The sequence below is a fragment of the Lathyrus oleraceus genome, chromosome 6 (genome assembly GCF_024323335.1).
Source record: "Lathyrus oleraceus cultivar Zhongwan6 chromosome 6, CAAS_Psat_ZW6_1.0, whole genome shotgun sequence".
In the NCBI taxonomy this organism is placed as follows: Eukaryota; Viridiplantae; Streptophyta; class Magnoliopsida; order Fabales; family Fabaceae; genus Lathyrus; species Lathyrus oleraceus.
Genome location: NC_066584.1, coordinates 256,749,078 through 256,763,563, shown reverse-complemented (window position 1 = coordinate 256,763,563; position 14,486 = coordinate 256,749,078). Strand labels below are relative to the sequence as shown.

The following is a 14,486-nucleotide window of genomic DNA, read 5'->3' as shown; positions in this document are numbered from 1 at the left end:
TGGATGTGTTTCTGATTTCATGTGCATTTTCTCTTCTTGATGCTCAAGTGTGACCACCATTGTGTGCCTTTGCCCTAGTTTGATTGATTGATGGCCTTGCCTTTGGATTTGAGTTTGGTCCTTTTTAGGACATGTTCTGGATTGAATAAATGTGCTCTATGTTGAGAATTGGTTGCTGTTTTGACTTTTTGCCTTACCTTTGACCCTAGCCTTGGTGCTAGTGGTTTGTACTCATCTTTTGAGTTTTGCATTTCAGGTTCAAGCTATTATCCCTAGTGGTTGGTGCAATATCAATTCATGAGATGCCAATTATTTTGGGTTGACTAACCTTGTTGTGTTGTAGGACTATTGGAAATGAACTCTCTTGAGTTGCATTTGACCTACATTGGGCATACTTGTTGGAAACCACTGTTGTTTTTCTGTTGATTGTTTTGTCTGAATAATATGCTGATTGTCTGGTTGTTTACACAGGTACCTTAGCTGCTTTAAGTTCATTATTTGAACTTTGCTTTGCTTGTGGTGGGCATACCACTTTAGATAATGACTTTTAACTTCATGTAGTCTGGAAGACCTTCTATCTTGGCAGACACCTGTCTGAAGCCCTACTTAAGAGGCTATGTTTTTTATTGTTTATGTTTGTGCCATGTACTTCAAGTCCTCCTAAGTGAAGAGGAAATTGGTAGATAGAAGGGATGTGCAATCCATCCCCTGCTATTCAGTTGAGTCTTTCATCTTGCTCGCACTACGTGCTGATGCATTTGAATAAACACCCAAGATCCTTTGTATATAGAGTCAGTCAAGTGGAGTAGAGTCCCACATTCTGGACTCCCACATCTTCATTGATTCAAGCACTCCCAGGCCAGGGATAAGAGCTATGAGGTCTCACCCTCATTACCTTTCATCTGCTCACCCTGACGGTCAATGTCAGTGGTTAAGAGCCTCAGATACCCCTTCCAGTTGGCTTGTTTGTCGAGGTTGACATGACCCCTTGACTAAAGCCCAACATTGTATGAGCCAATTGTTTGCATATAGTGTGTGATACCTGTGCTTGTGATTGCTTATTTTCTATTTAGGCTAGCTTGCTTCCTGTGCGACTTAGGTTCGGATTAGAGACCTCAACTTAAGGATCGTATGCATGACAACTTCTAGGCTCGAGTTGTAGTCTCCCTAGTAGTCTGTTATCTCCCTAGTCTCTGGTTAGGATAGAAGTTTTTTCCCTGTTAAGGGGAACTACGTCGCCCTGATCCTCATACCAGATGAGGTACGTAGGTAGGAGATTGAGCTGATCTCTCCGGGCGCTTTTTTTCTTTTTCAACCCTCTTGCGTGTGTGTTTGGAGTCTGATGTAAGTCCAGCAATTGGCATTCGGTTTCGCTTCTTGCGTGTGTGTTTGGAGTCTGATGTAAGTCCAGTGATTGGCATTTGGTTTCCTATTTGTGTTTGTATGTTCGGAGTCTGATGTAAGTCCAACGATTGGCATTCGGTTTCCCGTTTGTTTGTTTTGTGTGGAGTTGGATGTAAGACCATTAATCGGCATTCCATTTCCTGTTGTGTGTTTCGTTAGACGTCTCAGCGTCTCGTTTCAGTGTCTTTGTTTGGCGTGTGTTAGCCGAGCTACGAGTGCTCTGATTCTTACTCTGGTTAGAGAAGATACGTATGCATAGAATGCGATATTCTAGCGAGCATGTTTCCCATTTCCCCGAACTACGTCGACTCTGATGTTTGTGTCTGACAAACTACATAGGCCCAGGATGCGACATCCTGCCGAGTCCGCTTCTTCCGTCTTTGATCTGTGTTTCATTACAGCTTGTGCAGTGTTTTGAGCAGTTATTTAGCAACCTTATCCTATTCTTTTTAGCGTGGATCCCATCGAGTACGATGGATGCGTAGGGGTGTTAATACCTTCCCTTCGCATAACCGACTCCCGTACCTATCAATCTCTGGTCGTAAGACCATTTCCTTTCCCTCCTTTGGGATAAATAACGCACGGTGGCGGCTTTGTGTCTTTTCCCGCCGGTTTTTCGCGTAATGCGACAATGTCGAGCACTTGTTGAAGCTTTTTCAGCGTTTGAGGAATTATAAGCTTCGTCTGAATCCTAACACGTGTACATTTGGAGTCTGTTCCGGCAAGTTATTGGGCTTTATTGTCAGGGAGAGAGGTATTGTAGTTGATCCTGCCAAGGTCAAAGCAATACAAGAGATGCATGCGCCCAAAACTGAGAAGCAAGTCCGAGGTTTTCTTGGCTGCTTGAATTATATTTGTAGATTTATATCCAACATGACTGCCACATGTGCGCCGATATTTAAGCTCCTCAGGAAAGATCAGCGTCATGATTGGACCGAGGGTTGCCAGAAGGCCTTTGATAGTATTAAAGAGTATCTATCCGAGCCTCCGATTATGTCTCCACCTGTGGAAGGGAGACCCATGATTATGTATCTGACAGTTCTTGAAGACTCTATGGGTTGTGTCCTTAGTCAGCAAGATGAATCAGGGAAGAGAGAATATGTTATTTACTATCCGAGTAAGAAGTTCACTGATTGTGAGTCTCAATACTCGATGCTTGAAAAAACATGATGTGCTTTGACTTCGGCTGCTAAGCGCTTACGCCAGTATATGTTGAATCATACGACTTGGTTGATATCCAAAATGGATCCAATCAAGTTTATCTTTGAGAAGCCTGCTTTAACTGGGAGGATTGCCCGTTGGCAGATGCTGTTGTCTGAGTATGATATTGAGTACCGAGCTCAAAAGGCTATTAAAGGTAGTATCTTGGCTGACCACTTGGCACATCAACCAATTGAGGATTATCAGTCAGTTCAGTATGACTTCCTGATGCGTGTTTTTCGCAAGTGTACGAATCACGTCAAAGTAATATAAAAGATTATCGAATCCACAGAGACCAAGTGTCAATCTATCAAACCTGTTGTTATGGTGTGTATCTAAGGCAACTATTTTTAAGGGTTTTAATAAGGGTGCAATGGTAAATAAAATTATAATTTTAAATAATAAATAAAGACAGGCTCGAATGTAATTCACGCAATCAATGATAATCCAGTACTTGTTAGTGGAACTACTTATGGGCAATGTTTTCTCCTTTGAAAAGAACTAATTTAACAGGAACTGTCGCTTTCGCGTATTCAGAACCGAGTTGTACTCTCTAATCAACCCCTCCTATTGTCACGGATAAAAAGGTGCGTACTGCGTTAGAGTAGTAAACCTATTTTTAAGAAATATAGTATCTTAACTAAGTTGAAAAGTATTTTAACCTGGACTTCTTAGCAAAAAGAGGTTCTTACGAACCAGAGTTTAAACTTCCTAACGCGTCCGAAAATCGTTTTAAAATCTCTTTTCTTTTTAATCTAAAATCTCCTAATAAACTAGACAAAGCGCTTTTGGCTGTTTTTGAAATAGTTAAAAACAATTACTTGAATTGAAAGATAAAATAGCCCTTAGGTGTTTCCACGAACAATTATACTGATTACTGGTTTAATTACGATCCTTACATTCTAACCTTTATAGAATTAGTTAGACATGATAAAGTAAATATTCTTTTTATAGTTTTTCATCAAAGTAATTTAAAGCGAGTGCGGATAATAAACAAAGTAAAGTGCGAGTGCAGGAAATAAACAACGTAAATGTGCGAGTGCAGGAAATAAACAACGTAAATGTGCGAGTGCAGGAAATAAACAACGTAAATGTGCGAGTGCAGGAAATAAACAACGTAAATGTGCGAGTGCAGGAAATAAATAAAAGTAAAATACGAACTTGAATTAAAATGGCGGCAGGATTAACTTCCTCCAGAGTGCTCCAAAAACTCGAACCACAGACAGATTACAGACTCGATCACTCGATTGCAGAGGCACCCCGATGTGGAATGGCAACTGCTTTATAACTGATATATGCCTAGAGAATTCTAATTCTGGATGAAGAAAAACGAAAATCTAAGGTCCTATTTATAGTAAAAACTGAAAGCATGAAATGACAGGGACGCCCCTCCACTAAAAAGTGGAGGTTACTGATTTTGGCCTTGTGGCGCCCGCCACAGGCCTATGGCGCCCGCCATGGTCCCTACAGGGGATGATGGAGTGGGGATCGTGGGTCTTGACGGTTGAGGAGTGGTCTTGAGACGTGGCCACGTCATGGCTAACCCCATGGCGCCCGCCACGGTGGGTGCCGTAAGTGCAAAACGCTGAATTTCTAGGTTTTCGCCCGTTTTCACTCCTTTTTCGCTCCTTTTCCCGATTCAAGCTCCGATTATTATAAAAACCTGAAAACATAAGAAAACAAAGAAATAACAAAGCAAAACAACAATAAAAGCTAAGAATGCATGCGAAATCGGAGTCAGAAATACGGTGAATTTTAGTGTGATCAAATTCTCCCACACTTAAACCTTTGCTTGTCCTCAAGCAAACATTAAAGCTTAAGAAAATATGGTGTCAACACTTGTCTTTGGGCTAAAGGGATTCTAAGTTCAAGTCAGGATGCAGTGACAGATACTAACTAAGTGAACCAAGGGTACCATAGTAACACAAACACAAACTTCAATCCTATATTAACCACTCCATATCATCCCACAATACCTAGGCCTATCTTCTCATCTTTTTGTGTTCTTTTCATTCAGGCGCAATCACATTAAGCCCGTTATCTGTACATGCTTCATAGTAGAGTGACCGGTTAGTGATTCTGATCCATAACATAAGGTTTCTGGCACATAAGCATGTGTAAACCTGTTTTATTTCGCCTAAATGTAGCTGCGGGGGATCGGATCGTAATCCGCCCTACCAAGTTCAGTGCCAGATACCTCTGAACCAACTAACAATAGGTGACTTGCAAATTTTTTTTTTTTTTTTTTCTCTTTTTTTTCGGTTTAAATGACTTTGTGAGGGTCACCTATACCAGAGTTTGCTTTTTTTTTTTTTTTTTTTTTTTTTTTTTTTTTTTTTTTTTTTTTTTAGCACTGGATCATTCACTTATGTTCATCGGCCCCCTACGTAGAGCATGCTTAAGCCGGAGCTGACTGCTAAGATAAACTACTTAGGACAATTTTTAAAATGATAGTAAAGGCCAAGATGGTGGGGTTTAGGAGTGATTCCTATATTCAAGAGGTCTATGGTGCTAAAATGGTTCTGATGTTTCAAAAAGTTGACCTAGGTCACTACATCCTAATCTAAACCTGTCCCAAAGCCCAAAAAACATGTGAAACAACATCATTTTCTTTTTTAAAAATTTTCTGGTAAGGCTAAGGAAATGGGAAAAAATGAAGATGAACTAAAAAGACACTATACTGGTGACTCGTCAGACTCATGCATTATCTAAGAAAATTAAATTACTGAAAGGAAATAACTGAAAGGAAATAATTAACTAAAAAGGGAAATGACAGAAAGCAATAAAATCCCCTCCCACACTTAGATCGAACATTGTCCCCAATGTTTCGAAATAAGATAAGGGGGGTAACCTGAAAAAGACTACTGAGGAGGGGCACTGGTGCCTTCGCCGTCCTGATGTGATGGTCTGGAACGACGGGATCTACTACGATGCTGGTCCCTCCGGTCGAGTCGTGCTGATAAAGCAGCCTGAGCACTCCGAACCTCTCGAAGGTTACCTAAGATGGAACCCTGAGTGGCCTCGACAAGCTGGTAGTGTTGGCTGTTGAACTCTCTCTGACGGTTCTGCTCTAATGAGATATCGTTCAAGGTACGGCAAACGTTGCTATAGGCACGATCCGAAACCAATCGCGATTGTTGCATGAAGCTCATATTGTCCGTCAGCTGCTGTGAAATAGTAGAGAGAAGGCCATCACGCCTTTCTTCTCTAGCTGTCATATCACGCCACATCTCCTCGGTGACATGGAATCCAGGAGCAGTACCTGCAACAGGGTTAGAGGAAGATGGTGCGGTGTGTGACTGTGAAGGACGATGGGGGGACATGTGAGGGATGGGAGACTGCTCTCTCCGATCATACTCATCATCAGTGTCATGTGCCTCCCCATCGGGAATATTAGGAGGAAGTGGACCCAAAACACGTGGAGCATTAAGATCATAGGTCCAGTTCCTTTCATCACGTACATCAGTACGTCTACTGCATGGTAAAGCAACAGATGGGATAGCTACCCCATGAACCATCAACTCATAACCACCTTCTCTCCTTGCTCGGCACAATTTCATGTCTTTCAGAAATTTTAAATTAATTGTGCGAGGAGGTAGTGGTTCAAGTGTAGCTATCTCATCGTTCAGGCCAAGAGCCCGAGCAATATACGTAACAAGCCCTCCAAAAACAATCGGTCCTGTTTTGTTAGTAAATAAAGTCATATGAGCAAGCATAAACGGGACCGGATTGATGTGGGTTCTAGTGAGGCATCCTTGCAAAAATAGGAGTTCACGAGCATTTACCTTGTTTGGACTTTCCCGGCCAAAAATAGTACATGCCAAAAGAAGTCTAAAAACTCTTATGGCCGGGTTGTGAATGGTCGACGCAAGTATCCCTTCGAAAGAATTAATTGAAGAACTTGAAAGCCTTTGCCAGAAGGTAAATACCTCGGCCGACCACTCCGCATCCAAAGGTGCCTCACAAATTGCACCTTCCCTATGAGGGATTCCTAACAAACCTGCTAGATTGTCGGTACTGAATTCATACTCGATTCCGAACAGTCTAAAAATAACAGTACCGACAGTGCTAGCAGTGTTAGGACTGACAGTGTATATTAAAGAACTCAAAAACTCAGTTGTCAGTCGCTCATAGGTAGGTTCCTGATTAATGAAAATATTATGCAAGCCTAGAAATTCTAATAAATTAAAAACACTATGATAAATACCCAAAGCATACAGACAGTTATCGTCGACGTACCTAGTCGAGAGAATTTCTCGACTTTGAAGCCTCTGAATAATTTTCCGTTGCCTTTCGCCCGGTCTTCCATCACGAAGAAGAAATCCGTTGAACTCCATTGTTGAATGCTCCTTAGGTAGTGAAAATGGTAGAAAAAGTGGTTTATGAGGGGATGATAAAGTTTTGATTTTTTTGGTTTTTTGATGGATGAAAATGGAAATGGATGTTGGATATGTTTTATGGATGGTGGGTATTTTGGAAATGAGGGAGCTTTAATGGGGTTCAAGGAGGATTTGGAAGGTTGGAAAAATGGGTTTTTTGTGAAGAAAGGGATGAAAATGGTGGAAATGGGGATTCAGCCCCGTACTTGTTGTTGGTACGGTGTGGCGCCCGCCACAGGGCCTATGGCGCCCGCCACAAGGCCAATTCCTGGGCCTTGTGGTTTTGGATCCTCCTTTTGGGCCTTCTTGCACCTTTGTCTTCCGGGGGGTCTGAATAGCGTTTTCTTCTTCTTTTCAAGGGTTGAGGCTTGCATATTTTTTGTAAAGACAAAAATGAAAATATTTTTGTCTTATATTTTTTTTTCTTTGCACGACAAAAAATAAAATAATTAAAGAAACAAAAGAAAAAGAAAAAGTTAACATTAGTGCATAATATGTATATATATAAGAAATTCAGAGTGCATGAAAATATAAAAGCTGCAGTAAAGTAAAATATGTCTGGAAATGCGATAAATAAAATACTAGGGTAATGCTGTCAGGGTAGAATGAGTCATGTGGTAGGCGTCTTTTCCTGGCTTGATCCACGAAACTCAGCTATCTCCCTCCGAAGCTCTTCAATCTCCTGATGTAGAGCATCGGTCTCTGAGGCATGAGTGAGATCAGAAACCTGCATCTGTAACTCTAAGTCTGCCACTTCCTGCTTGAGCAGGGCAGTCTCCTTACGGAGCTCATAAATCTGTGTTTGTAGGTCAGGTGGCTGCAGAGACAAATTGTTAGACATAACAGTGATCTGGGGAGTAAGAGGTGTAGGAGTGTACTCAGCGGCGGGAGGCGATTTCGGCTCTTCGACAGTCTCTCCATAACCCTCTAGAGCATAACTCCAATTTTCAGGATCATGGACACTGGTCATCAGCTGATCTGGTAATGTGAAATAGTGTATCGCTTCGCCGTCGATCAGCAGTCTAAACATGTTGGGCTCAAAAGAAGCCCTCCTCATCAGTCCTCTATCAAGACAAAAATCAATATCCAGGGTGGTGTAGAAGCAGAAGGTCCTGAGGTGCAATAACTTGCGAGACAGACCCAATGCAGTAGCAATCTGTGTAACAATCCCACCGACATGGAGGATGCCTACGGATGATCTGGCAACACTAGCCAAGCCCTTTAACAGAAAGTTGCCACAAGCAACAGGGCGAGACTGAGTCGCACAAAACAGTAGGAAAATCTCCTCTTCACTTAGCAGTGTCTCTGTATCTGGAAAACCTAGGAAAGAATGTGCTAGAATCATCTGGAAGTACCTCAATGCAGGGTTGTGGATTACCTGAGAAAACTGGGTAGAAGGGTCTTGGCTCCCTCCGCCGGATATTTTAGTCCAAAACTTTTCCACTTCTCTGCTCATAAAATACCCCATCGGTGTATCTGGAATAGCATCAGGAGTAGTCTGGAAACCTAGCAAATCACCAAACTCCTTGTGAGAGAATGAGTAGTCAATCCCGAACAACCTGAAAACAGCGAGTCCATCGGGTCCAGCCCAGGGGTCATAATGAAACGAGCTGAGGAACTCAAGAGTCAAGTTCCTATAAGTGTTGTTCCTGTAGTCAAACTGTTCCCACTGGAGTTGATGGCATAAAAATCTGACGCTTGGCTCTATCCCCAAGGCATCCATGCAGTCATGGTCAGGGTACCTGGTAGGAGCCATAGGGCGTCTCATGTGAACATAGTAACGCTCTCTCTGTGCATCATCTCTAAAGGCCACGTGCATGTCATCAGGGTTCTGCATTCTGTACAAGGTTAGCAAACAAGTCCTGAAAGCACATAAAACATTCAATCGTTAGTCCTGACATAATAATAATAATATAAACAAAATAAAGTAAAAGTAAAAAATAAAAAGTACAAAAAATAAGAAAAACCATGGGTTGCCTCCCATGCAGCGCTTGTTTAACGTCATTAGCTCGACGACCGATATTTAAACATCATTGGAAGGATATGGTGGATCACTCAGAGTATGGCAGGTGTATGTTGTCGGGATGTCACCTCCTTCGTAGGGCTTCAACCTCTGTCCATTGACGATGAACGGTTTACATGTCTGGTTCTTGATTTCAATAGCACCGGATCTCAGGATCTTAGATACTTCGAAAGGGCCAGTCCATCTCGAACGGAGTTTACCTGGAAAAAGTCGTAACCTAGAATCGAACAGGAGAACAGGATCGCCTATTTTGAAGTCTCTTCTTATGATTCTTTTGTCATGCCAAGCTTTTGTTCTTTCTTTGTATATGATGGCATTTTCGTAGGCAGATTGTCTGAGCTCTTCTAATTTGTGGATGTCAAGGATACGTTTCTCACCAGCTGTCAAGTAATCCAAATTCAAAGTTTTGATGGCCCAATAGGCCTTATGTTCCAATTCAAAAGGTAAGTGACATGATTTTCCATAGACCAATTGATAAGGGGTTGTTCCTATAGGAGTTTTGAAAGCGGTTCTATAGGCCCATAATGCTTCTTGAAGTTTCTGTGACCAATCCTTTCTAGATATAGAGACAGTCTTCTCGAGGATTTGTTTTATCTCCCTATTAGATACTTCCACTTGTCCATTGGTCTGTGGGTGGTATGGTGTTGCTACTCTATGCTTAACTCCATACTTGCTTAAAAGTTTATCAAATATTCTCGATATGAAGTGCGATCCTCCATCGCTTATGACTAAACGGGGTGTTCCAAACCTGGGAAATATATAATTTTTGAATAATTTGATGACTACTCTGGTGTCGTTTGTGGGTGCGGCGATAGCTTCAATCCATTTAGACACGTAGTCAACAGCTACTAAGATGTACTGATTTCCAAAAGATGGTGGGAACGGTCCCATAAAGTCTATACCCCATACGTCGAAGAGTTCTACTTCTTGGATATTTCTTAACGGCATTTCATTACGTCTTGAAATATTTCCTGTGCGTTGGCATCTATCACACTTGACAATGAAAGCATGGACATCACGCCACATAGTAGGCCAGAATAGGCCAGCTTGAAGAATCTTGGCGTAGGTCTTAGATGTGCTTGCATGTCCACCATAGGGTGCAGAGTGACAATGCTCAATTATATTATTTACCTCTTCTTCTGGAACACAACGGCGGAAAATGCCATCTTTACCTCTCTTGAAAAGAAATGGTTCGTCCCAATAGAAGTTTCTCACATCACTATAGAACTTCTTCTTCCGGTGGTAGTTTAGATCAGGGGGTATGATGTCAGCGGCTAGATAATTAACAAAGTCTGCATACCAAGGTACATCACTTATGGCTAAGGATTTTTGAAAATACTCATGAGGGTCTGGGTTATCTTCTTCAATGGTTTCTAGTTGGGCTATCAGTCTATCATAGGCAAAATCGTCATTTATGGGAACTGGATCAGGTTTCAGGTATTCTAGCCTAGATAGGTGATCAGCTACCACATTATCAGTGCCTTTCTTATCACGGATATCCAAATCAAACTCTTGCAGTAATAGAATCCATCGAAGTAACCTAGGCTTGGCATCCTTTTTGCTTAGTAAGTAACGAATGGCAGCATGGTCGGTATAAACTATAATCTTGGCTCCTACTAGATAAGATCTAAATTTGTCTATTGCAAAAACTACAGCTAGGAGCTCTTTTTCGGTTGTTGCGTAATTGAGTTGTGCAGCGTCTAGGGTTCTACTGGCATAATAAATCACATGTAACTTCTTATCTTTTCTCTGACCTAGAACGGCTCCAACAGCGTAATCACTGGCGTCACACATTATCTCAAACGGTTCTGACCAATCAGGGGGTTTCATTATAGGTGCTGAAGTCAGAGCTTCCTTCAGAAGATTAAATGCTTCAGTACATTTTTCATCGAAGATAAATTCAGCATCTTTCATTAAAAGACCAGTTAAGGGCTTTGTTATTTTGGAGAAATCTTTGATGAAACGTCGGTAAAATCCGGCATGTCCAAGAAAACTTCTTATCTCCCTGATAGTCTTCGGCGGTTTTAGATTCTCTATGACTTCTATTTTTGCTTTATCTACCTCTATACCTTTTTCGGAAACTATATGTCCTAAAACAATCCCTTCGGTGACCATGAAATGACATTTTTCCCAATTTAGCACAAGGTTTACCTCCACACATCTCTCCAGGATTTTCTCAAGGTTGACAAGACAATTTTTGAAATCTGATCCACAAACTGAGAAATCGTCCATAAATACTTCCATAATTCCATCTAAATAATCAGCAAAGATAGACATCATGCAGCGTTGGAAAGTTGCAGGAGCATTACAAAGTCCAAAAGGCATTCTTCTATAGGCAAAAGTTCCAACTGGGCATGTAAAGGTAGTTTTTTCTTGATCTTCGGGGTGAATAGGTATTTGGAAGAATCCTGAATATCCATCTAAATAACAAAAGTAAGAGTGTCTGGCTAGGCGCTCCAACATTTGATCTATGAATGGTAATGGGAAATGGTCCTTCCTAGTTGCTTTATTTAATTTTCTATAATCTATGCACATACGCCAACCTCCATCGGTTCTTTTTGCTACAGGTTCGCCCTTCTCGTTTTGCACGACTGTGATGCCTCCCTTTTTGGGTACTACATGCACGGGACTCACCCATTTACTGTCCGAGATCTGATATATTATACCTGCCTCTAGTAACTTAAGAACTTCAGTCTTAACTACCGCACTCATTATAGGATTTATTCTACGTTGGTGTTCTCTGGAAGGTTTTGAATCTTCTTCAAGCAAAATCCGATGCATGCATACGGATGGGCTTATTCCTTTTAGATCAGAGATCTTATATCCTAAGGCTGAGGGGTACCTACGTAAAACTTCTAATAATTGATCGGTTTCTTTTTGGTTTAAGGTAGCACTGACTATAACTGGACGATTCATATCTTCATCCAGAAATTCATATCTCAGGTTTTTAGGCAGTTCCTTAAGTTTTACGGTCGGTTTCATAGGGCAAGGCATAGGATCTGGGGTAAGAGATAAACATTCGTGAAGGTTATCATCAATGTAGGGTGTTTTATAATTGTCATCTTCCAAAATAAGGGTTGATGGCAATTTTATAGATTTATTTTCTTCTTCTTGTTCTAATTCCCTAATGCATTCTTCGATGATATCTAAGGCATAACAAGAATCTCCTATCACAGGTGCCATAAGAAATTTTGACAATATAAATTCTATCTTCTCTTCACCTACCTCAAAAGTTAGTTTTCCTTTTTTAACATCTATTACGGCTCCAGCAGTCGATAAGAACGGTCTACCTAGGAGGATTGGTATGTCGTCATCTTCTTTAATGTCCATGACAACAAAATCAGTAGGTATAAACAACTGACCCACCCTAACAGGGACGTCTTCAAGTATGCCTATAGGGTATTTAACGGATCTATCGGCTAATTGAAGCGACATCTTAGTAGGTTGTAATTCTCCTAAGTTTAATCTCTCACAAACTGCTAAAGGCATTAAGCTCACACTAGCTCCTAAGTCTAGAAAAGCTTTTTCGATGACATGATTCCCTAAAATACAAGGAATGGAAAAATTTCCGGGATCTTTATCTTTCTTTGCTAACCTATCTTCGGAAATAGAATTACATTCCACGGGTTTCGGATCTTCAAGTCTACGTTTATTCGTAAGTATGTCTTTGAGAAACTTAGCATAAGAAGGTATTTGGGTGATGGCTTCTGTAAAGGGGATTTCTACGTGAAGTTTTTCTATAACCTTAACGAATTTTTGATATTGATTATCGATTTGGGTTTTCTTTAATCTTTGAGGGTATGGTATTGGTGGTTTGTATGGCGGTGGTGGTACATAGGTTTTATTTTTAGGTTCTTCTCCTTTTTCTTGACTTTCCGGGGTTTCAGGCTTCTCTGGTTCCTTTTCCTCACTCCTCTTAGAAGTTTCAGGCTCACTTAATCTAGGGTTTAAAGGCTCCTTATAAGCGGTTCCACTTCGTAGAGTAATGGCATTAGCTTGCCCTTTCGGGTTTTGTTGAGGTTGTCCAGGGAACTGTCCTCCAGGGGTAGTCTGTGGGGCTTGGTTTAACGCTACCTGAGAGATCTGGGTTTCAAGCATCTTATTATGAGTAATGATTTGATCAACCTTGGTTCCTAACTGGGTAATTAGTTCGTTAACATGGACGCTTTGGTTCATGAACTCTTTGTTTTTCTGTTTTTGAGCAACGATGAAATCTTTTACAATTTCTTCAAAGCTCGGGTTTGGCGGTACAGGTTGCATAGGTTGATTTGTTCTAGGGGCTTGGTAACCTTGTTGTCTCGGAGGTGCGGTATTTTGAATAGGGTTATTATTTTTGTAGGAGAAGTTTGGGTGATTCCTCCATCCAGGGTTATATGTGTTAGAAAATGGGTTCCCTTGGGTATAGTTCACTTGCTCAGTGTTGGTTTCATTTAACAGATTGCATTCGGCGGATTGGTGTCCTTGCGTTCCACATATCTCACAATTCGGCGAAACTGCGGCTACAGTATTCGGAGTTGTACACATATGTTCGACTCTAAGGGCCAACGCGTCCATTTTAGCCTGCATCATGTCTATAGAGCTTAGCTCATGTATTCCTCCTTGGGCTTCCTTCTTTTCCACTGTCGCTCGTTCTACTCCCCATGATTGATGGTTTTGGGCCATATCCTCGATAAGGGCACTAGCTTCAGGGTAAGGTTTATTCATCAGTGCGCCACCAGCGGCAGCGTCGATGGTCATCTTAGTGTTATAATGAAGTCCATTATAGAAGGTTTGGATGATTAGCCAATTCTCTAAGCCATGGTGTGGGCATGCTCTTAATAGTTCTTTATATCTCTCCCAGGCTTCGAACAACGACTCTCCTTGGAGTTGGGTAAATCTAGTTATAAGGTTTCGAAGAAGAGCGGTCTTACTTGGGGGAAAATATCTAGCAAGAAAAACTTTCCTAAGGTCATCCCAAGTTGTTATTGAATTGGGTGGAAGGGAATCTAACCATGATAGAGCTTTATCTCTGAGGGAAAAGGGAAATAATCTTAAGCGTATCGCCTCAGGAGAAGCTCCATTGGTTTTAAAGGTGTCTGCTAACTGAAGAAAGTTTTTTAAATGTTGGTTTGGGTTATCAGTAGCGAGACCTGAGAATTGTCTCTGTTGCACTAATTGCAGCAGGGATGGTTTAAGTTCAAAATTATTGGCTGGGATAACGGGGTTTACTATACTGGAACTAGGTTCCTCGTTTGATGGTTGGGCGAAGTCCTTAAGAGGTCTTCGGTTTTGTTCTTCGGCCATAGCTATCCTATTCCTATGGAAAAATAAACGTGCGCGAGCGTAACGTTCAGGTTCAGCTAGAGGGTCTACTAAACTTCCGGCACTGCGAGTCTTTCGCATTGACCGGTGGGTAACAACCTTAGTCTAAACGGTATAACTACAGGGTAATGAAATTTGACGAAATTGGTCCCCGGCAACGGCGCCAAAAACTTGATGCG

At 41.4% G+C, this 14,486-nt stretch overlaps 1 non-coding gene across 1 annotated transcript; it reads left to right on the top strand.

The window, feature by feature from the left end:
* The first annotated feature begins 13,798 nt into the window (after positions 1-13,798).
* LOC127099424 (small nucleolar RNA R71) lies at positions 13,799-13,905 on the top strand. Its single transcript, XR_007793927.1, has one exon. It is a non-coding gene; the product is annotated as a small nucleolar RNA R71 (small nucleolar RNA).
* Positions 13,906-14,486: the final 581 nt, after the last annotated feature.